Source organism: Argopecten irradians, chromosome 10, assembly GCF_041381155.1.
Source record: "Argopecten irradians isolate NY chromosome 10, Ai_NY, whole genome shotgun sequence".
NCBI classification, from domain to species: Eukaryota; Metazoa; Mollusca; class Bivalvia; order Pectinida; family Pectinidae; genus Argopecten; species Argopecten irradians.
This window is the reverse complement of record NC_091143.1, coordinates 2,993,516-3,020,098: the sequence shown is the minus strand read 5'-3', so window position 1 is coordinate 3,020,098 and position 26,583 is coordinate 2,993,516. Positions and strand designations below refer to the sequence as shown.

The following is a 26,583-nucleotide window of genomic DNA, read 5'->3' as shown; positions in this document are numbered from 1 at the left end:
TTAACCTAATTGCTGTAATTGTATAAAAGTTAGTCTTTTATACGATCTACATAAAACATCAAATATATTTGCTGTATCTTAAACGGTTATTGAGTTATGGCTGTTTTAAACTTTTTAGGTATGACGTCATGGCGGCCATCTTGGATTTTTGACCTACTTAAAAATGTTGCGGTCACCCCTTCAACTCATGCCAAACAATATGATAATAAGGCCATTGGCATACCTCTTACCATTTTGAAGATCTTTTGGACACAAAAAAAAAGTGTAGAAGAATAATAATAATAATAATAAAAAACAGAACAAAAACAATAGGTCTTTTCACCACATGGTGAAAAGCCCTAATTCTATAATTTTCTATAAGCGAATGCTAGCTATTGCAGAGTATTATTTTAAAATTCAACATTAAACCAAACAGTAAAGACTATTTTGCGGACATGAGAGTTTAACAATAATTTTCTGCAGGCAGCGTCCGCCATTTCAAAAACAATAGCTATGACGTAATTAATCTACAAGCAGGGCGCCATGTACCTAACAATAGCCGTGACGTAATCTACAAATGAGGCGCAATGTACTAAACAACAGCTGTGACGTAATTTACAAGAGGGGCACAATGTACCTAACAATAGCTGTGACGTAATTTACAAGAGGGGCACAATGTACTAAACAATAGCTGTGACGTAATTTACAAGTTGGCCACAATGCACTAAACAATAGCCGTTGAATTAAAGATGCTCCACCGCCGACAGAGTATAAATGATATTCATCATTTGAACAATAATTGGTTTTAAATCGTGTATAAATATGCCTAATTAACACAAAAAATAATATAAAATAATTTATTTCGCCTTTGGTGCATGTGTAATCAGTACTTCATTCCATATAGAATATAGTGCCACGGAATTTTGTTCGGGATGCAATTAATTAAAATTAGAAGCTCAAACTTTTCAATGGTGGTAATAGTGTAAAGTAAGTAACTTTTGTAACTGAAGAAAAATACTAAATCGTCTGCTCCTGTTTTTGATAGTGAAAAAATAACATTTGTCAGCGGTGGAGCATCTTTAATAGAATTTTACCTGTTTAAAAAAAAATACATTAATATTATGTGATCCTAGGTCAACTCACGGCAGAGGCGAATGAATGGGAGGCAGTCTGTGAGTCTCGATGAAACCTGAGAGATATTGTTGATTTAGATGAATTCTAAAATAAATCCCTATTGCAATTAATGCATAAATAAGACTTAATCGAAGTTAACTGCTAATATTTACATTCACTTGCAACTTCTACTACATAAACTAACCAAGGCAAACATCTGACATCTATATAGACCATAGATGCCATAGGAAGATAGTTTAATACTTACGGAAATATTTTAAAGAAAAATAGAATAAATTGAGAAAAAAAACCTCTGGTGTACAAACTGACTTTCCGACGTCCGTAACAATCGTACTAGTTAAGTTCTTTGGTGACTATTTTAAATGACTATATGGCTGCCATTTGTAGTTGACTACAACCTAATGATAACGTAGTTTGGTACCCATGGATGATATATTTACATTTACTTACCACTTCTACTACATCAATTAACCAAGGCAAAGCGAAATCTATGGGATATAACGGACACCCAAAACGAGACGTTTATGACGTCACTTATGTTGAAATGGTAACTTCAACTGATCACCGACAAAATAGCTGTTCCATCTTGTGGATTAAATCGTCGTTGATAAACGGGTTTCCTGATCAAACTTAAGCAATGTTAATGACACAATGAGTTAATGATGTAAATATAAGTAATAAACCATTTTCCAATTCCAGTGCATTACAGACAATTATCTCATAAAGCGCGCGTGTCTGTAACTTTAGAGCTATGGAATCTATATTGACCATAATTTCTATATGAAGACAATTTTATGCTTAAATAATTGATTGAAATAAGTTTATAATGTAAAACTAAGGAGTAAACTATTTTTTAATCAACATTGTCCATGATTTATACTGACCATAGAAATAATATACTGTGACTTTAAAATTAATCATCATTGATTTTACGGAAGCATTATGAATGAATGATTTTTTAAAGTCTTTTTACGTGTATCGGTAAAATTTTAATCTCCAAGCGGCGGTTCCGGTATATCCATACAGTATTCATTTCAATAGTCATTTCTACATGTGACGTCATAATAGTGTTCAAATAACTTGTCTTATTACATTTACCCTAATAACATGTACGTGAAAGAAATATAAATAAATGGCAGTAGATATCGCCATGTCTTAAGCTTTAAACACAACCTTACTTTATCATCTTTTTTTTTTTAATTATGCGATAATTATCTATTCATAGACATTTTAATTATGTGGATGAGATAAATAATTGAACATCTTTATCAAAGCAACGAAAAGCTCATCAATATCCTCTATGCAAGCCATGTTTTTAATTTGTCACTTCTAATTACAGCTGTCAATTTAATAATTTATATAAAAAAAAATCATCTGTACAACCCCTGAGGACTGCGTCTATGGTTTCCAAAGCACACGGGAGTAGATGAGAGTAGTCCGCTAAACCTGCCTAATATACGCAGGTTAGGATGTATTTGACAAAACAAATTTAAACAACTAATAATAAAGACAGGTTTAGTGGGGTAGGATGAGAGCGGCCATAAGCTTAATAGATTCCAGGTTGATATATATTTTGTATAGTACATCTGGGATTCCATGAGGTTTGATGTATATTAAGGTGTCGCTGGGTTCTGATTCGATGTGCCTTCCAATTTAGGACAAATATATCCAATTGTTCTTGAATGAGAGACAAAAAACAAAAACTCGTGCATTCAATATGCAGAGGGTTTGTTCTATCGAACATACCGCTAACTCTCATGCCTCGAAAATTAAACTCTGGAGTAAGTCAGTAAATGTAAATCGCAAAATGCCCCATAAACGTTCGATTCGTTGATTGCAACTTGATCTGCCAGTAATGGAACTCCGTATTGCCTGCCATCTCATCAGCATCATGCATTCTAAAACTGATCTGTTAAGTCCTCTAAAACATTCGCAGTTCCAGCATCTCTTACTCGGCGCGGAACCCTTCCCAACTGGACGATGAACTTTAGGTACAGATTTTCAATTAACTTTGGATTGTTGTAAGAAAGCCCAGCTTTTATACTATTTTTCGTGAAAATATATCAAGAGCTCCATGAATCGCTATACCAAACGGTTTAAGATTATCGTATCCATCAATATGTATGAGATAATAAGGACCTTTACTACAGTATAATTTCCGTCGTAAACACCGTCTTGATCTCAGATGCACTCCTTTTACGTCAATGATGCCTCAGTATGTCCTCACGGTATTCGGAAACGAACGTATCCCAAGAACAACTTTGAGTAACCTCCACAATGCTTTGTAGCCTAAATTACAGAAGGCCTCTCTGTACAGATTATTAATTAAGCATAGGCTGTCATATTTTTGACACGCATTCTTTTGTAACAAACACTGGGTGTTCTAGCATGGCCAATGGTGCGCGTTAGCGCAACATGATAGATATGCTAGAACACCCAATGTATGTTACACAACAATGCATGTCAAAAATATGACAGCCAATGCTTATATTTACATTTTAACTCGTCATTCCCATTTTAAAAAGAAATTAGATAAAAATAAAGTATGAAACTAAAACTTATACGTCTGCATATAGCAAACTACCTTTTGATGGAACAGCCTTTGAATTAGCGGGAAATAGTGGGCTTCCGGTGTGTTACTATGGACAACCGACTAAACAATAGCAGTTGCTGAAATAAAGCGGATATAAATGGATAAATACAACACGTCTGTCCATTTAAAATATTTTAATTAGAATATATTTTCATATTGACCAATTTTGAGAATATTTTAAACACTGTCTTTTCGTGACCTCTTGAACTTTGATTATGGTATCAGTCCAAAGTAGCACCTGAGAAGATCATCAATCGGCGCATTATCTCCTGGGTATGGAAAAACAGTCTGCGATAGTACAAAGCAATTCAGCAATATCAGGAACTGGAAAAGAAACATCTTATTTTTAACACTTTCATAAACAGCTATAACCTCACAGTACAAGTATGAAACGCCAAACATGCCGTCAGGTTATTAGATAGATCTAAATTATTTAGAGGACAAACTATTTCGAAAATGGTGTTAATCCTGTGATTATAAATAATAATTGTATTATTTAGTTCAATGTTGTTTCTCCGTCAAATGTATAACACATTTCAAAATGTATTTTAAAACAGAATTACAATGAAGGATTGTAATCAGAAAATAACATTTTGAACTAAATTGGCATACCAATATGGGGAATACCGCATATATAACAGCAATAATATTCCTGACAAATAGTAATTATTGATTGTAGTAAATTTGCATACGGTTCCACATTAATTTGAATGGTATTCACATTATTACACTGTATTCACAGCCTCACAGGTTAAGTTTAATATACCTTTTGGAAGCCCATCTTTCTTTCACCTTTGTCATTCTTCGGCTATTGATGATTGCACACTGAGTAAGTTGGGCTATTGCACAATCAGGCAATATTCAGGATATCGACTTCATATGTTTCCAAGACAAGTCGATTTGTTCATGTCGACATGGTGTTATAACTTGTAAAATGGACGACTTGGGTAAGTCGCCTTTATATCTTTATCGGTAAATGTCGACTTAGCACCAAGTCGCCCGTCGTGTATCTATTAAATGTCGTGTTTGTTAGCATCGACAAAATGTGGGTTTTAGTGATTAAGTCGTATAAAACATGTCGCTAAGTCAACAAGGAACTCGTCATGTCGCCCTTTTAAAGTCATTTAGACTATGATTTATCACAACAAAAGAAGGCCCAAATACGTTGCACAAGTCAGATCCAGGCTTGTTCATTATTATCCCCTTTTGGAATTGCTCCTCCAGATCCTTCTTTATTTGGACGTTTGATTGATGTCTGTCGTTAGAATCCCCACTCAACCCCTCTAAACTCAAGTCATGGTGAACAAGGACCTACCTATCGTGATAATTAAGTCATCATAAAGAATCTGCACTTACATGTACCTATAGAAACTGGAAGATGGACTGGGACCCCTGAAGTAACTAGAACTTGTAATCTATATTTTACTGGTACTGGAAACGAATATCATTATTTGTTTCAATGCAGTAATGAAATGGTGAAACGTTTACGAGAAATGTATATACCAAGTTACTATTATAGAAACCATAGTGTTATCAAAATGAAAGGCCTGTTTACTATATGTAACATTACTGTTCTGACAAATATATGTAAGTTTTTGAAAACAAAACAAAAACTATTGTAATGCACTATATTATGTATAGTGACCTCCCGTTACATACTTGTATGTCTGAGAGTGGAATAAAATCTGAAATCTGTAAGTCAACATATTATGTATAGTGACCTCCCGTTACATACTTGTATGTCTGAGAGTGGAATAAAATCTGAAATCTGTAAGTCAACATATTATGTATAGTGACCTCCCGTTACATACTTGTATGTCTGAGAGTGGAATAAAATCTGAAATCTGTAAGTCAACATATTATGTATAGTGACCTCCCGTTACATACTTGTATGTCTGAGAGTGGAATAAAATCTGAAATCTGTAAGTCAACATATTATGTATAGTGACCTCCCGTTACATACTTGTATGTCTGAGAGTGGAATAAAATCTGAAATCTGTAAGTCAACATATTATGTATAGTGACCTCCCGTTACATACTTGTATGTCTGAGAGTGGAATAAAATCTGAAATCTGTAAGTCAACATATTATGTATAGTGACCTCCCGTTACATACTTGTATGTCTGAGAGTGGAATAAAATCTGAAATCTGTAAGTCAACATATTATGTATAGTGACCTCCCGTTACATACTTGTATGTCTGAGAGTGGAATAAAATCTGAAATCTGTAAGTCAACATATTATGTATAGTGACCTCCCGTTACTAAAATCTGAAATCTGTAAGTCAACATATTATGTATAGTGACCTCCCGTTACATACTTGTATGTCTGAGAGTGGAATAAAATCTGAAATCTGTAAGTCAACATATTATTACTAAGTTGATAAGGCGACCTATATTTTGGTTACTGTTTCAGAATTAGTTATTTATGTCGCCTTAGCAAGATTACTTACATGTCGACTTATGATAAGTTTGTCGCCTTAATTATCACGAAAGGTCGACTTTACAATCACGGCAAGTCGACTTGATTATCATAATAAGTCGACTTATCGTGATAATTTTGGCGAGATTATCATATCGACAAATATCATGAGATAATAGGTGATGTACGGAAACGTATATGGACCTCTACTTGGTATATGGACCTCTACTTGTGTAAACACAGCTAGTAGAGGTCCATATACGTTTCCGTAGTGATGTCAAATTCATACCTACGGGTGTAATACTGGTTGGTCTAGGGCAATGCACTCATACCGCCTGAGGCTGTATTGCATGGCTACCTATGCAATAAAGCCTCGTGACGTCACGTCGTCAACAAAATTTCTATTTCCTCGGTAAAATTTTAACATTTTTTTCACAAACTTGATGCTTTTACTATAAAAATGCAAACAATGGAACTTTTGTTGAAAATATCACGTAATAAAAAATTGTCTTTCAATCGTTGATTTCTTCGAAACTATTTCAAAATGGCGGGATATTATAGTTGTAAAATTGCAATAAAACGTCGAGGTATGAAAGAAAAATACTCTTTCATCAGTGGATATGAAGGATAGGTATATTCTACCCTCGGGATCACAAAATGTTGCAAACCCTCAGCAAGCCTCGGGTTTTACTACATTTTGTGACCCTCGGGTAGAATATCCCTATCCTTCATATCTACACATGAAAGAGTCTTATAGTACATCACATGATAGGGAAATATAACATCGTTTTCCCGTCGGTGAGAGGGGGGGGGGGGGGGGTAAAGATCGTATTTTCTTGGTAACCGCCCATCTTTCATAAGGAGTCATCGTCATTTTATTTCTCCCATTGAGAGATATCAGATACAAGCAAAAACAAGACAGAATAAAAGAAGATAAGATTTACAGTGTGTGCGCTAAATGAAATTAAACTTATAAATTGTAAAACCGCGCGAATCAGGAATATTAACAGTTTACTACTTTATTGTAGGGAGATACAAACTTTCACAAAAAAAAAAACAAAAAAAAAAAAAAAAAAAAAAAAAAAAATCCATGTCAGTAGGAGCCCTTGATCGTGAGTTTATGTATTCGAGTATATGTTGAAAACAAAGGACTATGTTTGGTTTGGGCCCTTTTTAGCCCCAAAATCCTTGAAATTTTCAAAACTGTTATTTAGTGATTAAGGTGTTGTACTTTAGTACATATCTGACTCTACTGTGTAGTTGCCGTAGTAACCATCCAAAATATGCATAAATTATGAAAAATTAAAGAACACACTTACTACGCATTTACTGAGAATATGTTCGTCTTTATGAGAAACATAAACATAAAAATGCTCTATGGCTTTTTAAAACAAAAACAATGGCCAAAAATGTCAATATTGGCGTTGGAAGTATTCAGACGTTAAATTTTGGTTTCGAAAGAGTTTTTGTTTTCAGAAATTATTATTTCTAAAGATGTTACAGATTTTTTGAAATCGTGAACAAATATTTTCACGGTGATATAAAATATTTTATCATTTATCTGAACTAATTGAGGTCGTGTACTTCAATTTGAATATCAAATATATTATAAGCCATACATACCTTTTACAATGTGTAATATCATTTCTTTCATATCTACGGGTGTAATACTGTCTGGTCTAGGGCAATACACACATGTTGCCTGAGGCTGTATTGCATGGTTACCCATGCAATAAAGCCTCGTGAAGTCACGGCGTCAACAAAATCTCTATTTGCTCGGTAAAGTTTTAACTTTTTTTTCACAAAATTGACTGGTTTTACTATAAAAGATGCAAGCAACGGAACTTGTGTTGAAAATATCACGTTATTTTGCATGTATGGAAAATTGACTTCCAGTTGTGGATTTCTTCGAATTTATTTCAAAAACGTCAAGGTGTGAAAGAAAAATACTCTTTCATAAGTGGATATGAAGAATAGGGATATTCTACCCTCGGGATCACAAAATGTTGCAAAACCCTCGGCAAGCCTCGGGTTTACTGCATTTTGTGACCCTCTGGTAGAATATCCCTATCCTTCATATCCACTTATGAAAGGGTCTTATCATATTATCATCCTATCATAAGGTACGTATGGATGTCAACATACATAATGTATTGCTTAAATATACAAGATTGGGATATTTCATAATATCTTTTCTTTAGCGTAAGATCAATTTTGTATAAGATTGCTTTATGTAGAATGTGCTCACTATATATATCTAGTGACATACCATTTAGTCCCGACTGTTTTCGTCTGTTGTACCGCTAACCGTTACTAAATCACTAGACTTAGAGTAATGCTTCAACCATTAAAATGGACCCGTGTTGTGACATTGTAATAGAAGAATGAATTCTCTTCGTTTAAAAGTTTCATGTTCAGAAGGTTCAGAAGGACAATATCCGCTATACATCATTTAATGTTTACCAGTTCTCCGTAATCCGGTAAAACTTGATATGTTACAGCTAACAATCTAGATTTGCTTAAAGAATACTAAGTATTCACAGGGACAAACTTTAGTTAAAACATGGCTGTGATGTCATCTATTGTTATAGCTTGAGGTATAGTCAAAGCAAAGTCTACTATTATCACCTACTACTGTGGAATAGTTACCTTTCGCTGTGGAATAGTTTGTGAACTATCCCACGGGAAAAGGTAAATATTCCACAGTTGAAGGTAAGTGTATAGACTGGTGAATATAGCTTAGCATGTACTCAGAAATACATCCTCATTCTTTAAATCAAAGGTGTGGAATACAGATTAACCCAGGTACTTGTCAACGTTGATGTATTTGTAAACTTATTTTCATGATACCTATATATACAATTTTCATCACTTCATTCCAAAATAAATCATTTCTTTCACAGCCATTGTATCCATAATCCAGAAAAGAATTCACATTAATAAATCCAGAAGAGAGATATCAAGATTAAATCCCATGAGGCAAATGCAAAAATGTTCTGCCAAAATAAAATTACAGATGCTTCACATGATTTTTCCATATTTCGTTATCCAAATCACTTCATATTCTATAAAAATGGCATATATCAAACAAATTAACATCCCAACACGTTTCATGCAGATAATTATTCCCAAGGAATACTATTAAAACACACTCTTTTGCCACATAATTTCACTTTTTATTGTGTAATTTGTGCCGGTAGTATTATGATCCAAAATATTGGGTTAATATTTTGTTGTGTTTCCCCTCTAAATTTTGATTAACTGGTATCTTCCTCAAAGGCCTGTGCTGCATGGGAAAAGACTTTTACCCAAAACACTTCCAGTTTATATCCAAAAATCATCATTACTGTATTCCAATTTGCATACAGAGCTACATATTTATGGTCCTCCATGTTGAAAAGTGAAAACTAAACTGAGTAAATGTTTCAGAAAGTTCCATATAGTACCTGTGCATGGATCTTTCAAAAATCATGCAAATCATGATTCTTGATCTCCGAATGAGGTAATGGAATGAATCATGAATAGGTCTGAAGGTTAGTAGTAAGGGAGTGTAATAGTGGAAAGTACAAGTGACATTCGGTTCCATGTTTTAAGTATGAGAATTACGGGGCCTCTAACAATTCATGCTCTTGACTATTCCACAGTTTGAAGTGTTTCTCCTATACATATATTGACCTTGACTCAAACAAGATATGGACCATACTAGAGACATTTACAGATGGTCCCGTGTATATGATAAATCGTCATTTATATGGCGAAAGAGACGGGTCAGTATGGCCTTAATGGTATATAATGTGTAAGTACTTTTATTATCTTCAGCCTTATCTGTGACAGTGTGTGAGAGCTTTTGAGATGGCCCCTCAATTGTTTATCAGGTACGAGACGAGTTTGTCGCTGATATTATAAGCAAGCTCATGCACCTTGAGAAGATTAGGTGATAAGTTGGAATGCAGAAATGACAAGGAGATAGCGGGATAACAACAGGTCAGTGTAAGACTATACAAAAACTCTTTATAGAAATCCAGTAGGAAGTTTCAAGTATTTTATCCAATTTTGAAAACGTACTTTTTGCAGAAAGCCGTAATTAATCTGTAGGATAAAATCCTCGACGTTTGGTGACCTTGTCAGTGGTTTTATGTGTTTAAATTTCCACGGAAACTGACCTTAGAGCTAACCGATATTGATATGACGGATGACGAAGCAGTGAAAGCTCCATCAGCTATATGGCAAAAATTGTCTGCCCGACTATAAAGTTGTCGGTCACGGGCGGACGGACAGGCGTTAATATATTGTTGAGCATTTGTCCTCTTGGCCACAGGGACTTGTAACGTAGGTTGTGAGAAAGTCTACTGTTTATTATAAAAGGACAAGAGAACCAACGGCTCGCTTGTAAGAGGTGCACCTGCATCTACAAAAGTCACCCGTATTCCGTCAAACATGGATACAAATATGTACAAATTTAATTCCAAAATATCCAATAATACATTTTCTATGTGAAAAAGACAACTTCAAATACGATATAATATATTAACATAACTTTATTTCACTATGAACATGGAAATTCCAGTCAGATTTTCTCACTGTCGTTATACTGTAGAAGAACAGGGAAAGTACACATTCCTGTCGCGTGCCCCAACCAGGTATCGAACCCGGGTCTCCGGTGTGAAAAACTACGGCTCTACTGACTGAGCCAAAGAAGCATGCTCCGTCAGCTGAGTGACAGAGATATAACACTATGTACAAGCCATCCCACTGAAATCTACATGTACATGTAGGTCAAATGCACTCATATTCCCTTGGAACAAATTTTGTATGCAATCAATTCACTTTTTGGTGACATTTTCCCATTGCAAATACAAATAGGCTATCTCTGCCATTAATCAACAAATTCAACAACTACATGTAGGCGAGGAATCACCAGCACTCGACTCTTGTTCATATAATCCGTCATGGGTAGGTTTTGTTGTACCCGCCATTACCCGATATTGCACTGAAATTCTGTACCCGGACTCTGTGTACGTTAAGTTTAAGGACAATTCATTTTAAGTGAACATTAAATTTTGTACTTATATCGACAAAAACACTGTTCTAATGGAAATTAGATCATTTATGCCACATTTTGCTTCTTGGTTATGTAAAAAATAACCCTGAGTGAAATGTCCCTTTAACAGCTTAGATTCTTAGGAGTACCTATAACTGAGATACATGTATCATCAAATAAAGAACCTAATCTAATTGGAGACTCTAATGTTGTACTTGACCGTTGCCACATTAATACTGTAGCTTTTATAGTACAGGCACTGGGTATATGGGGTTTCCAGTCCGGGTCCGGGGCACACAATATCCACACAAACGTGTTTAACCTAGATTTCAGTGGATAGTGAGAAAATCTGACTGCATTTTCCACGTTCGTAGTGAAATAAAGGTATGTTAATATATTATTACGTATTTTGTGTTGTGTTTTCCATGTAGAAAATGTATTTATGAATATATTGGTATTAAATACATATTTATCCATGTTTGACGGAATACGGGTGACTTTTGTAGAGGCAGGTGTACCTCTTACATTTATACCTGTAGTATTAGTTCACATGTATAGCAGACTTTCTCACAACCTACGTTATAAGTACCTGTGCTCTATATGAACATTTTGCTTCAATTCACTCTTACTCCACAAAAATCGACTTTTGGCTTCATCGGATATTATCAATTATTGTCTTTTAAGTACGATCCAAATTTATTTGGGGCCGCTGTAGTCCTCTGTGATGGTGGCGTATGTACTAGATATTTAATTATAAGACAAGTTTCATCTCCTTACCTGCAGGGTTAGAGTTAGAGTTAGGGGGTGGCGTGTATACTAGATATTTACTTAGACAAGTTTCATCTCCTTACCTGCAGTGTTAGAGTTAGAGTTGGGGGGTGGCGTGCGTGTGTACTAGATATTTACTTAGACAAGTTTCATCTCCTTACCTGCAGGGTTAGGACAGTTTCTAGAGGTTAGAGTTGGGGGGGGTGGCGTGTGTACCAGATATTTACTTAGACAAGTTTCATCTCCTTACCTGCAGGGTTAGAGTTAGAGTTAGGGGGTGGCGTGTGTACCAGATATTTACTAGACAAGTTTCATCTCCTTACCTGCAGGGTTAGAGTTAGAGTTAGGGGGTGGCGTGTGTACCAGATATTTACTTAGACAAGTTTCATCTCCTTACCTGCAGGGTTAGAGTTAGAGTTAGGGGGTGGCGTGTGTACCAGATATTTACTTAGACAAGTTTCATCTCCTTACCTGCAGGGTTAGAGTTAGAGTTAGGGGGTGGCGTGTGTACCAGATATTTACTTAGACAAGTTTCATCTCCTTACCTGCAGGGTTAGAGTTAGGGGGGGTGGCGTGTGTACCAGATATTTACTTAGACAAGTTTCATCTCCTTACCTGCAGGGTTAGAGTTAGGGGGTGGCGTGTGTACCAGATATTTACTTAGACAAGTTTCATCTCCTTACCTGCAGGGTTAGAGTTAGAGTTAGGGGGTGGCGTGTGTACCAGATATTTACTCAGACAAGTTTCATCTCCTTACCTGCAGGGTTAGAGTTAGGGGGTGGCGTGTGTACCAGATATTTACTTAGACAAGTTTCATCTCCTTACCTGCAGGGTTAGAGTTAGAGTTAGGGGGTGGCGTGTGTACCAGATATTTACTTAGACAAGTTTCATCTCCTTACCTGCAGGGTTAGAGTTAGAGTTAGGGGGTGGCGTGTGTACCAGATATTTTACTTAGACAAGTTTCATCTCCTTACCTGCAGGGTTAGAGTTAGAGTTAGGGGGTGGCGTGTGTACCAGATATTTACTTAGACAAGTTTCATCTCCTTACCTGCAGGGTTAGAGTTAGAGTTAGGGGGTGGCGTGTGTACCAGATATTTACTTAGACAAGTTTCATCTCCTTACCTGCAGGGTTAGAGTTAGAGTTAGGGGGTGGCGTGTGTGTACCAGATATTTAATAAGACAAGTTTCATCTCCTTACCTGCAGGGTTAGAGTTAGAGTTAGGGGGTGGCGTGTGTACCAGATATTTACTTAGACAAGTTTCATCTCCTTACCTGCAGGGTTAGAGTTAGAGTTAGGGGGTGGCGTGTGTACCAGATATTTACTTAGACAAGTTTCATCTCCTTACCTGCAGGGTTAGAGTTAGAGTTAGGGGGGTGGCGTGTGTACCAGATATTTACTTAGACAAGTTTCATCTCCTTACCTGCAGGGTTAGAGTTAGGGGGTGGCGTGTGTACCAGGGGTGGCGTGTGTACCAGATATTTACTTAGACAAGTTTCATCTCCTTACCTGCAGGGTTAGAGTTAGAGTTAGGGGGTGGCGTGTGTACCAGATATTTACTTAGACAAGTTTCATCTCCTTACCTGCAGGGTTAGAGTTAGAGTTAGGGGGTGGCGTGTGTACCAGATATTTACTAAGACAAGTTTCATCTCCTTACCTGCAGGGTTAGAGTTAGAGTTAGGGGGTGGCGTGTGTACCAGATATTTACTAGACAAGTTTCATCTCCTTACCTGCAGGGTTAGAGTTAGAGTTAGGGGGTGGCGTGTGTACCAGATATTTACTCAGACAAGTTTCATCTCCTTACCTGCAGGGTTAGAGTTAGAGTTAGGGGGTGGCGTGTGTACCAGATATTTACTTAGACAAGTTTCATCTCCTTACCTGCAGGGTTAGAGTTAGAGTTAGGGGGTGGCGTGTGTACCAGATATTTACTTAGACAAGTTTCATCTCCTTACCTGCAGGGTTAGAGTTAGAGTTAGGGGGTGGCGTGTGTACCAGATATTTACTTAGACAAGTTTCATCTCCTTACCTGCAGGGTTAGAGTTAGAGTTAGGGGGTGGCGTGTGTACCAGATATTTACTTAGACAAGTTTCATCTCCTTACCTGCAGGGTTAGGGTTAGAGTTAGGGGGTGGCGTGTGTACCAGATATTTACTTAGACAAGTTTCATCTCCTTACCTGCAGGGTTAGAGTTAGAGTTAGGGGGTGGCGTGTGTACCAGATATTTACTAAGACAAGTTTCATCTCCTTACCTGCAGGGTTAGAGTTAGGGGGTGGCGTGTGTACCAGATATTTACTTAGACAAGTTTCATCTCCTTACCTGCAGGGTTAGAGTTAGGTTAGGGGGTGGCGTGTGTACCAGATATTTACTTAGACAAGTTTCATCTCCTTACCTGCAGGGTTAGAGTTAGAGTTAGGGGGTGGGCGTGTGTACCAGATATTTACTTAGACAAGTTTCATCTCCTTACCTGCAGGGTTAGAGTTAGAGTTAGGGGGTGGGCGTGTGTACCAGATATTTACTTAGACAAGTTTCATCTCCTTACCTGCAGGGTTAGAGTTAGAGTTAGGGGGTGGCGTGTGTACCAGATATTTACTTAGACAAGTTTCATCTCCTTACCTGCAGGGTTAGAGTTAGGGTTAGTGTTAGGGGGTGGCGTGTGTACCAGATATTTACTTAGACAAGTTTCATCTCCTTACCTGCAGGGTTAGAGTTAGAGTTAGGGGGTGGCGTGTGTACCAGATATTTACTTAGACAAGTTTCATCTCCTTACCTGCAGGGTTAGAGTTAGGGGGTGGCGTGTGTACCAGATATTTACTTAGACAAGTTTCATCTCCTTACCTGCAGGGTTAGAGTTAGAGTTAGGGGGTGGCGTGTGTACCAGATATTTACTTAGACAAGTTTCATCTCCTTACCTGCAGGGTTAGAGTTAGAGTTAGGGGGTGGCGTGTGTACCAGATATTTACTTAGACAAGTTTCATCTCCTTACCTGCAGGGTTAGAGTTAGAGTTAGGGGGTGGGTGGCGTGTGTACCAGATATTTACTTAGACAAGTTTCATCTCCTTACCTGCAGGGTTAGAGTTAGAGTTAGGGGGTGGCGTGTGTACCAGATATTTACTTAGACAAGTTTCATCTCCTTACCTGCAGGGTTAGAGTTAGAGTTAGGGGGTGGCGTGTGTACCAGATATTTACTTAGACAAGTTTCATCTCCTTACCTGCAGGGTTAGAGTTAGAGTTAGGGGGTGGCGTGTGTACCAGATATTTACTTAGACAAGTTTCATCTCCTTACCTGCAGGGTTAGAGTTAGAGTTAGGGGGTGGCGTGTGTACCAGATATTTACTTAGACAAGTTTCATCTCCTTACCTGCAGGGTTAGGTTAGAGTTAGGGGGTGGCGTGTGTACCAGATATTTACTTAGACAAGTTTCATCTCCTTACCTGCAGGGTTAGGGTTAGAGTTAGGGGGTGGCGTGTGTACCAGATATTTACTTAGACAAGTTTCATCTCCTTACCTGCAGGGTTAGAGTTAGAGTTAGGGGGTGGCGTGTGTACCAGATATTTACTTAGACAAGTTTCATCTCCTTACCTGCAGGGTTAGAGTTAGAGTTAGGGGGGTGGCGTGTGTACCAGATATTTACTTAGACAAGTTTCATCTCCTTACCTGCAGGGTTAGGTTAGAGTTAGGGGGTGGCGTGTGTACCAGATATTTACTTAGACAAGTTTCATCTCCTTACCTGCAGGGTTAGAGTTAGAGTTAGGGGGTGGCGTGTGTACCAGATATTTACTTAGACAAGTTTCATCTCCTTACCTGCAGGGTTAGAGTTAGAGTTAGGGGGTGGCGTGTGTACCAGATATTTACTTAGACAAGTTTCATCTCCTTACCTGCAGGGTTAGAGTTAGAGTTAGGGGGTGGCGTGTGTACCAGATATTTACTCAGACAAGTTTCATCTCCTTACCTGCAGGGTTAGAGTTAGAGTTAGGGGGTGGCGTGTGTACCAGATATTTACTTAGACAAGTTTCATCTCCTTACCTGCAGGGTTAGAGTTAGAGTTAGGGGGTGGCGTGTGTACCAGATATTTACTTAGACAAGTTTCATCTCCTTACCTGCAGGGTTAGAGTTAGAGTTAGGGGGTGGCGTGTGTGTACCAGATATTTACTTAGACAAGTTTCATCTCCTTACCTGCAGGGTTAGAGTTAGAGTTAGGGGGTGGCGTGTGTACCAGATATTTACTTAGACAAGTTTCATCTCCTTACCTGCAGGGTTAGAGTTAGAGTTAGGGGGTGGCGTGTGTACCAGATATTTACTTAGACAAGTTTCATCTCCTTACCTGCAGGGTTAGAGTTAGAGTTAGGGGGTGGCGTGTGTACCAGATATTTACTTAGACAAGTTTCATCTCCTTACCTGCAGGGTTAGAGTTAGAGTTAGGGGGTGGCGTGTGTACCAGATATTTACTTAGACAAGTTTCATCTCCTTACCTGCAGGGTTAGAGTTAGAGTTAGGGGGTGGCGTGTGTACCAGATATTTACTTAGACAAGTTTCATCTCCTTACCTGCAGGGTTAGAGTTAGAGTTAGGGGGTGGCGTGTGTACCAGATATTTACTTAGACAAGTTTCATCTCCTTACCTGCAGGGTTAGAGTTAGAGTTAGGGGGTGGCGTGTGTACCAGATATTTACTTAGACAAGTTTCATCTCCTTACCTGCAGGGTTAGAGTTAGAGTTAGGGGGTGGCGTGTGTACCAGATATTTACTTAGACAAGTTTCATCTCCTTACCTGCAGGGTTAGGGTTAGAGTTAGGGGGTGGCGTGTGTACCAGATATTTACTTAGACAAGTTTCATCTCCTTACCTGCAGGGTTAGAGTTAGAGTTAGGGGGTGGCGTGTGTACCAGATATTTACTTAGACAAGTTTCATCTCCTTACCTGCAGGGTTAGAGTTAGAGTTAGGGGGTGGCGTGTGTACCAGATATTTACTTAGACAAGTTTCATCTCCTTACCTGCAGGGTTAGAGTTAGAGTTAGGGGGTGGCGTGTGTACCAGATATTTACTTAGACAAGTTTCATCTCCTTACCTGCAGGGTTAGAGTTAGGGGGTGGCGTGTGTACCAGATATTTACTTAGACAAGTTTCATCTCCTTACCTGCAGGGTTAGAGTTAGAGTTAGGGGGTGGCGTGTGTACCAGATATTTACTTAGACAAGTTTCATCTCCTTACCTGCAGGGTTAGAGTTAGAGTTAGGGGGTGGCGTGTGTACCAGATATTTACTTAGACAAGTTTCATCTCCTTACCTGCAGGGTTAGAGTTAGAGTTAGGGGGTGGCGTGTTGTACCAGATATTTACTTAGACAAGTTTCATCTCCTTACCTGCAGGGTTAGGGTTAGAGTTAGGGGGTGGCGTGTGTACCAGATATTTACTTAGACAAGTTTCATCTCCTTACCTGCAGGGTTAGAGTTAGAGTTAGGGGGTGGCGTGTGTACCAGATATTTACTTAGACAAGTTTCATCTCCTTACCTGCAGGGTTAGAGTTAGAGTTAGGGGGTGGCGTGTGTACCAGATATTTACTTAGACAAGTTTCATCTCCTTACCTGCAGGGTTTAGAGTTACAGTTAGGGGGGGGTGGCGTGTGTACCAGATATTTACTTAGACAAGTTTCATCTCCTTACCTGCAGGGTTAGAGTTAGAGTTAGGGGGTGGCGTGTGTACCAGATATTTACTTAGACAAGTTTCATCTCCTTACCTGCAGGGTTAGAGTTAGGGGGTGGCGTGTGTACCAGATATTTACTTAGACAAGTTTCATCTCCTTACCTGCAGGGTTAGAGTTAGAGGGGGGTGGCGTGTGTACCAGATATTTACTTAGACAAGTTTCATCTCCTTACCTGCAGGGTTAGAGTTAGAGTTAGGGGGTGGCGTGTGTACCAGATATTTACTTAGACAAGTTTCATCTCCTTACCTGCAGGGTTAGAGTTAGAGTTAGGGGGTGGCGTGTGTGTACCAGATATTTACTTAGACAAGTTTCATCTCCTTACCTGCAGGGTTAGAGTTAGAGTTAGGGGGTGGCGTGTGTACCAGATATTTACTTAGACAAGTTTCATCTCCTTACCTGCAGGGTTAGAGTTAGAGTTAGGGGGTGGCGTGTGTACCAGATATTTACTTAGACAAGTTTCATCTCCTTACCTGCAGGGTTAGAGTTAGAGTTAGGGGGTGGCGTGTGTACCAGATATTTACTTAGACAAGTTTCATCTCCTTACCTGCAGGGTTAGAGTTAGAGTTAGGGGGTGGCGTGTGTACCAGATATTTACTTAGACAAGTTTCATCTCCTTACCTGCAGGGTTAGAGTTAGAGTTAGGGGGTGGCGTGTGTACCAGATATTTACTTAGACAAGTTTCATCTCCTTACCTGCAGGGTTAGAGTTAGAGTTAGGGGGTGGCGTGTGTACCAGATATTTACTTAGACAAGTTTCATCTCCTTACCTGCAGGGTTAGAGTTAGAGTTAGGGGGTGGCGTGTGTACCAGATATTTACTTAGACAAGTTTCATCTCCTTACCTGCAGGGTTAGAGTTAGAGTTAGGGGGTGGCGTGTGTACCAGATATTTACTTAGACAAGTTTCATCTCCTTACCTGCAGGGTTAGAGTTAGAGTTAGGGGGTGGCGTGTGTACCAGATATTTACTTAGACAAGTTTCATCTCCTTACCTGCAGGGTTAGAGTTAGAGTTAGGGGGTGGCGTGTGTACCAGATATTTACTTAGACAAGTTTCATCTCCTTACCTGCAGGGTTAGAGTTAGAGTTAGGGGGTGGCGTGTGTACCAGATATTTACTTAGACAAGTTTCATCTCCTTACCTGCAGGGTTAGGTTAGAGTTAGGGGGTGGCGTGTGTACCAGATATTTACTTAGACAAGTTTCATCTCCTTACCTGCAGGGTTAGGGTTAGAGTTAGGGGTGGCGTGTGTACCAGATATTTACTTAGACAAGTTTCATCTCCTTACCTGCAGGGTTAGAGTTAGAGTTAGGGGGTGGCGTGTGTACCAGATATTTACTCAGACAAGTTTCATCTCCTTACCTGCAGGGTTAGAGTTAGGGGGTGGCGTGTGTACCAGATATTTACTTAGACAAGTTTCATCTCCTTACCTGCAGGGTTAGAGTTAGAGTTAGGGGGTGGCGTGTGTACCAGATATTTACTTAGACAAGTTTCATCTCCTTACCTGCAGGGTTAGAGTTAGAGTTAGGGGGTGGCGTGTGTACCAGATATTTACTTAGACAAGTTTCATCTCCTTACCTGCAGGGTTAGGGTTAGAGTTAGGGGGTGGCGTGTGTACCAGATATTTACTTAGACAAGTTTCATCTCCTTACCTGCAGTTAGAGTTAGAGTTAGGGGGTGGCGTGTGTACCAGATATTTACTTAGACAAGTTTCATCTCCTTACCTGCATGCACTAGCAGAGTTAGAGTTAGGGGGTGGCGTGTGTACCAGATATTTACTTAGACAAGTTTCATCTCCTTACCTGCAGGGTTAGAGTTAGGGGGGGTGGCGTGTGTACCAGATATTTACTTAGACAAGTTTCATCTCCTTACCTGCAGGGTTAGAGTTAGGGGGTGGCGTGTGTACCAGATATTTACTTAGACAAGTTTCATCTCCTTACCTGCAGGGTTAGGGTTAGAGTTAGGGGGTGGCGTGTGTACCAGATATTTACTTAGACAAGTTTCATCTCCTTACCTGCAGGGTTAGAGTTAGGGGGTGGCGTGTGTACCAGATATTTACTTAGACAAGTTTCATCTCCTTACCTGCAGGGTTAGAGTTAGAGTTAGGGGGTGGCGTGTGTACCAGATATTTACTTAGACAAGTTTCATCTCCTTACCTGCAGGGTTAGGTTAGAGTTAGGGGGTGGCGTGTGTACCAGATATTTACTTAGACAAGTTTCATCTCCTTACCTGCAGGGTTAGAGTTAGAGTTAGGGGGTGGCGTGTGTACCAGATATTTACTTAGACAAGTTTCATCTCCTTACCTGCAGGGTTAGGGTTAGAGTTAGGGGGTGGCGTGTGTACCAGATATTTACTAGACAAGTTTCATCTCCTTACCTGCAGGGTTAGAGTTAGAGTTAGGGGGTGGCGTGTGTACCAGATATTTACTTAGACAAGTTTCATCTCCTTACCTGCAGGGTTAGGTTAGAGTTAGGGGGTGGCGTGTGTACCAGATATTTACTTAGACAAGTTTCATCTCCTTACCTGCAGGGTTAGGGTTAGAGTTAGGGGGTGGCGTGTGTACCAGATATTTACTTAGACAAGTTTCATCTCCTTACCTGCAGGGTTAGAGTTAGAGTTAGGGGGTGGCGTGTGTACCAGATATTTACTTAGACAAGTTTCATCTCCTTACCTGCAGGGTTAGAGTTAGAGTTAGGGGGTGGCGTGTGTACCAGATATTTACTTAGACAAGTTTCATCTCCTTACCTGCAGGGTTAGGGTTAGAGTTAGGGGGTGGCGTGTGTACCAGATATTTACTTAGACAAGTTTCATCTCCTTACCTGCAGGGTTAGAGTTAGAGTTAGGGGGTGGCGTGTGTACCAGATATTTACTTAGACAAGTTTCATCTCCTTACCTGCAGGGTTAGGTTAGAGTTAGGGGTGGCGTGTGTACCAGATATTTACTTAGACAAGTTTCATCTCCTTACCTGCAGGGTTAGGTTAGAGTTAGGGGTGGCGTGTGTACCAGATATTTACTTAGACAAGTTTCATCTCCTTACCTGCAGGGTTAGGGTTAGAGTTAGGGGGTGGCGTGTGTACCAGATATTTACTTAGACAAGTTTCATCTCCTTACCTGCAGGGTTAGAGTTAGAGTTAGGGGGGGCGTGTGTACCAGATATTTACTTAGACAAGTTTCATCTCCTTACCTGCAGGGTTAGGGTTAGAGTTAGGGGGTGGCGTGTGTACCAGATATTTACTTAGACAAGTTTCATCTCCTTACCTGCAGGGTTAGAGTTAGAGTTAGGGGGTGGCGTGTGTACCAGATATTTACTTAGACAAGTTTCATCTCCTTACCTGCAGGGTTAGAGTTAGAGTTAGGGGGTGGCGTGTGTACCAGATATTTACTTAGACAAGTTTCATCTCCTTACCTGCAGGGTTAGAGTTAGGGGGTGGCGTGTGTACCAGATATTTACTTAGACAAGTTTCATCTCCTTACCTGCAGGGTTAGAGTTAGGGGGTGGCGTGTGTACCAGATATTTACTTAGACAAGTTTCATCTCCTTACCTGCAGGGTTAGAGTTAGAGTTAGGGGGTGGCGTGTGTACCAGATATTTACTTAGACAAGTTTCATCTCCTTACCTGCAGGGTTAGAGTTAGGGGGTGGCGTGTGTACCAGATATTTACTTAGACAAGTTTCATCTCCTTACCTGCAGGGTTAGAGTTAGAGTTAGGGGGTGGCGTGTGTACCAGATATTTACTTAGACAAGTTTCATCTCCTTACCTGCAGGGTTAGAGTTAGAGTTAGGGGGTGGCGTGTGTACCAGATATTTACTTAGACAAGTTTCATCTCCTTACCTGCAGGGTTAGAGTTAGGGGGTGGCGTGTGTACCAGATATTTACTTAGACAAGTTTCATCTCCTTACCTGCAGGGTTAGAGTTAGAGGGGGTGGCGTGTGTACCAGATATTTACTTAGACAAGTTTCATCTCCTTACCTGCAGGGTTAGAGTTAGAGTTAGGGGGTGGCGTGTGTACCAGATATTTACTAAGACAAGTTTCATCTCCTTACCTGCAGGGTTAGAGTTAGAGTTAGGGGGTGGCGTGTGTACCAGATATTTACTTAGACAAGTTTCATCTCCTTACCTGCAGGGTTAGGGTTAGAGTTAGGGGGTGGCGTGTGTACCAGATATTTACTTAGACAAGTTTCATCTCCTTACCTGCAGGGTTAGGGTTAGAGTTAGGGGGTGGCGTGTGTACCAGATATTTACTTAGACAAGTTTCATCTCCTTACCTGCAGGGTTAGAGTTAGTTAGAGTTAGGGGGGTGGCGTGTGTGTACCAGATATTTACTTAGACAAGTTTCATCTCCTTACCTGCAGGGTTAGGGTTAGAGTTAGGGGGTGGCGTGTGTACCAGATATTTACTTAGACAAGTTTCATCTCCTTACCTGCAGGGTTTAGGTTAGAGTTAGGGGGTGGCGTGTGTACCAGATATTTACTTAGACAAGTTTCATCTCCTTACCTGCAGGGTTAGAGTTAGAGTTAGGGGGTGGCGTGTGTACCAGATATTTACTTAGACAAGTTTCATCTCCTTACCTGCAGGGTTAGGGTTAGAGTTAGGGGGTGGCGTGTGTACCAGATATTTACTTAGACAAGTTTCATCTCCTTACCTGCAGGGTTAGAGTTAGAGTTAGGGGGTGGCGTGTGTACCAGATATTTACTTAAGACAAGTTTCATCTCTCCGTTACCTGCAGGGTTAGGGTTAGAGTTAGGGGTGGCGTGTGTACCAGATATTTACTTAGACAAGTTTCATCTCCTTACCTGCAGGGTTAGGTTAGGGTTAGAGTTAGGGGGTGGCGTGTGTACCAGATATTTCACTTAGACAAGTTTCATCTCCTTACCTGCAGGGTTAGGGTTAGAGTTAGGGGGTGGCGTGTGTACCAGATATTTACTTAGACAAGTTTCATCTCCTTACCTGCAGGGTTAGGGTTAGAGTTAGGGGGTGGGCGTGTGTACCAGATATTTACTCAGACAAGTTTCATCTCCTTACCTGCAGGGTTAGGGTTAGATTAGAGTTAGGGGGTGGCGTGTGTACCAGATATTTACTAAGACAAGTTTCATCTCCTTACCTGCAGGGTTAGGGTTAGAGTTAGGGGTGGCGTGTGTACCAGATATTTACTCAGACAAGTTTCATCTCCTTACCTGCAGGGTTAGGTTTAGAGTTTAGGGGGGTGGCGTGTGTACCAGATATTTACTTAGACAAGTTTCATCTCCTTACCTGCAGGGTTAGGCCGTTAGAGTTAGGGCGGGCGGCGTGTGTACCAGATATTTACTCAGACAAGTTTCATCTCCTTACCTGCAGGGTTAGAGTTAGAGTTAGGGGTGGCGTGTGTACCAGATATTTACTTAGACAAGTTTCATCTCCTTACCTGCAGGGTTAGGGTTAGAGTTAGGGGGGTGGCGTGTGTTGTACCAGATATTTACTCAGACAAGTTTCATCATTGTATACTTAGTTTCGTTGTCTAAGCTGAAGCTCCAGTGTCCGCTCCAAACTTCACCCTATGTGCGATCATCCAGGTTTTTCATGGAAAGAATTCACCAATACAATATAAAGACTTCTTAAAATTGTCTATGAAATCACCAAGTTTAAATTAAATGATGCACAAAGCTGCGGGACAAAATGGCGCTGCTGAAAATGTTTTCTCGCATAGACTGTCTAAAAATAACCAGACAATCAGAGAGCAGCTAAACTGGCTACTAAAGGGCCCCATAAATGGATACGAGGAAAATTAATAAAGTATTTTAAATAGTTGTGTCGCAGCATAAAATAAGCTATTCATATCGCTTGCATATATCATGATCAGTCTAATTATAATAAGATATGATATTGTGATACTAAACTGACTTGTAAAATGAAGAAGTTTCTTTAAAATAAAGTTTGCTGAGTAAAAAAATAAAGTTCAAGTTTGCCTTTTGAACTGTTAGTACCTATTTATCTGACCAAAACAAAACTGCATCACATACAATTCAAAACATGCACCTCGCACAACATACACGCAACACACCGCATACATGGGAGGCCGTCCTTACATGACCATAGCTGTTAATAGGACGTTAATTAATCAAACAAACAAACAAACATACAACTCAGATACTTGATACTAAATGTAAAATGGAGAACAACTCGAGAATATGACCTAACCTAAATTTTTGGGGTCGAGTCGCATGCCTTAATGCCGAATATAAACGCCACGCGTACAGGCTTATAATAAGTGAACTCCGTCATGGTCATACAGGTTTACTAAATCTCATTCTCTCACAATTTACAAAAACACTGCTAGTTAACAAAGTCTGTAGCCGATTGTGATGTCTTCACTCGCTGGTTGTATGTGTCAGTGTCAGAGTCTCCAGTGTGAACGAGTCCTTAGACGAGGAAAAGCTCTTACCACCACATATCGAAGACATTGGGCCGTAAATAATTGTTCTACAAAAGTTGAAAACTTGTCAAACATTGAGAGTCGTGTCCGGTCGACTTCTTGTTGTTAATGTCGCATTACAACTGCATATACATGTATTGGTGGCAAGATTAGGAACTGTTGATTTTGTCTGTTTGTGTTTCACGGTCCATTGACAACTAAGGTCATTTAGGGCCAAAACTACAAGTCATATAACAGGACAGGATGCGATAGCAGGCTGTGACGCAATACCAGGGCGTGAAGCACTGTGGAGACCTGATGATTAACAGGCCGTGATGTAATGACATTTGAATTGAACTGAGGCCATTCTCGGCTTCTTCCAATTCATTTTTCGCTCACCTGGCCCGAAGGGCCGGTGAGCTTATGTCATGGTCCGTCGTCCGTCAGTCAACATTTCCTTTATATCGCTACTAGTCTTAGAGTTCTGTATGGATTGTAACCAAATTTGGCCACAAACATCCTTGGGGGAAGGGGAAAAGAAATTGTATAAATTTTAGCTCTGAGCCCCCGGGGGCATGAGGAGCGGGGCCAAATAGGGGAAATAGAGGTAAATCTTATAAATCGCTACTTATCATAGAGTTCTGCATGGATTGTAACCAAATGTGTCCGCAAACATCCTAGGGAGGAGGGGAACAGAAATTGTATAAATTTTGGCTCTGACCCCCTGGGGCAGGAGGGGTGAGGCCCAATAGGGGAATGTGGGGTAAATCCTATAAATCGCTACTTGTCCTAGAGTTGCATGGATTGTAACCAAATTTTGCCACAAACAACCTTGGGGGAAGGGGAACAGAACTTGTATAAATTTTGGCTCTGACCCCCTTGGGGTAGGATGGGTGGGACCCTTTATACCTTCAAGACTGCCTCTTGTTTTACTAACTCTGCCTCCTCTTGTGCAAACTTCATGCGATGACTTGTCCTCTCCCACTTTTGAGGTATGTTTAACCAACATTTCTGTTTGACGGCTAGATGCGGACATCCTACTTTGTGAATGTTTACTAGATACTTGTGATCTGGTAGGCAATATGGATTTCATATGTTCTATGTAGTACCCTACTTTATCACGAAAGGCTGAGAGATTGAGTTGATGTGCAGACTCCTCATTTGCACTTTGTTCAGTTTGAGTTCCTTGTAAGAATAATTCAAACTTCTTAGATTTCCTCTCATAGCGAGCAAGGAGTTTTTGTAGATCATCAATAATTTGCTGACTCTGAGCAAGATCAAACTTCTGTGATGACTGAATGATGTAGTCAATTTTTTTTATCTTTATTAATTGTGTTGTGTGACGAGACTCTTCATACAAGGCGATACCTGATTCTGTCATTTTCCTACTCGCTCAAACTTTCATAAGTAACAGTTAATAGAACACACTCACATCTAATGGCCAATGAAAGTTCACTGCAGACTGCGTTTGAAGAGTTTTCACTGCAGGCTAGTTACCAAACAATTTCACTTCATGCTGATTAACAAGTAATTTTACTGCATGCCGGTGACAAAGGTATTATTGTTCTGCAGGCAAATTTCAAAGAAAAGTTACTGCAGGCCTATTTCAGAGGAATTTCACTGTGCTGTCTAGGCAAAAATCAATTATACTTCCTTACTTCTTTATTCGTATGCGCACATGGCCCTGTAGGTAGGACGTTAGAATTGTACCTGCTGCCCCTATTGCATGATCGTAAAAGGCGACTAAATTTAGGATCTTATCTTTTCTCTTCTTCCTAACTGACTTTAATCTTTCCTAATGCCTCCCTTGGCACCGCCTCACTTTTGGCCTTCTTGGGTTGAGCGTTCGCCCCTGTGAGGAAGGCTCTGGGTTCTGTCCCCTGGCCGAGACACACCAAAGTCTATAAAAGTGGTAGTTTCTGCTCCTGCTTAACGCTCAGCATACAGGGAGTGGAACTACTGGTTCGCCTGTTGTCAGTATAATGTGACCAGGTGGGGTGTGTTGCTTGGTGTCCTCGGCGGCATGATTCAGTGATATAACACTATAAAAAGGGCAAAAGTTCCACTATACAAGAAGACGCAACATGAATATACCACAGTCTCTCAAAACACGCACCTCGCACAACATTCACGCAACACACCGCATACATGTGCATCAACATCTAATGTTATTAATTCAGTACATTCAGCACATTCGTACTTTGGTGTCTATGCCCATCCTTGTTAGGGACAAGCGCGTGTCCCTAATGGTTAGTATTATTAGTGTTCTTCCTACAAAATTTATCAAAGTGTGAATAGTATCCACACTTGTAACAAGTTACATGAAATGCGGGACATTTCGTTCTGTCTTGACTGACTTACCACAACCTGGACACTGCCGTTGGTTTTGTCCTTTGTTCTGTTGTTGTCAGTGGAATTGATGAGGGGGCTGTTGAGGGTGTTGACCTAACCTTCCTTTATCTGTCTGTACTCTAGATACTTCCTGAGCCTGGCGCAGTTTGTTGATTTCGGTAAGGATGGTTGACATGATGGAGACCATCTGTTGGTTGTCATTAGGCAGTTTAGGTTTGTCCTG

At 39.9% G+C, this 26,583-nt stretch overlaps 1 pseudogene; it reads right to left on the bottom strand.

Moving 5' to 3' along the window:
- Positions 1-2,454: 2,454 nt before the first annotated feature.
- Positions 2,455-25,389, bottom strand: LOC138334036 (uncharacterized; annotated as a pseudogene).
- Between the last annotated feature and the right edge of the window lie 1,194 nt (positions 25,390-26,583).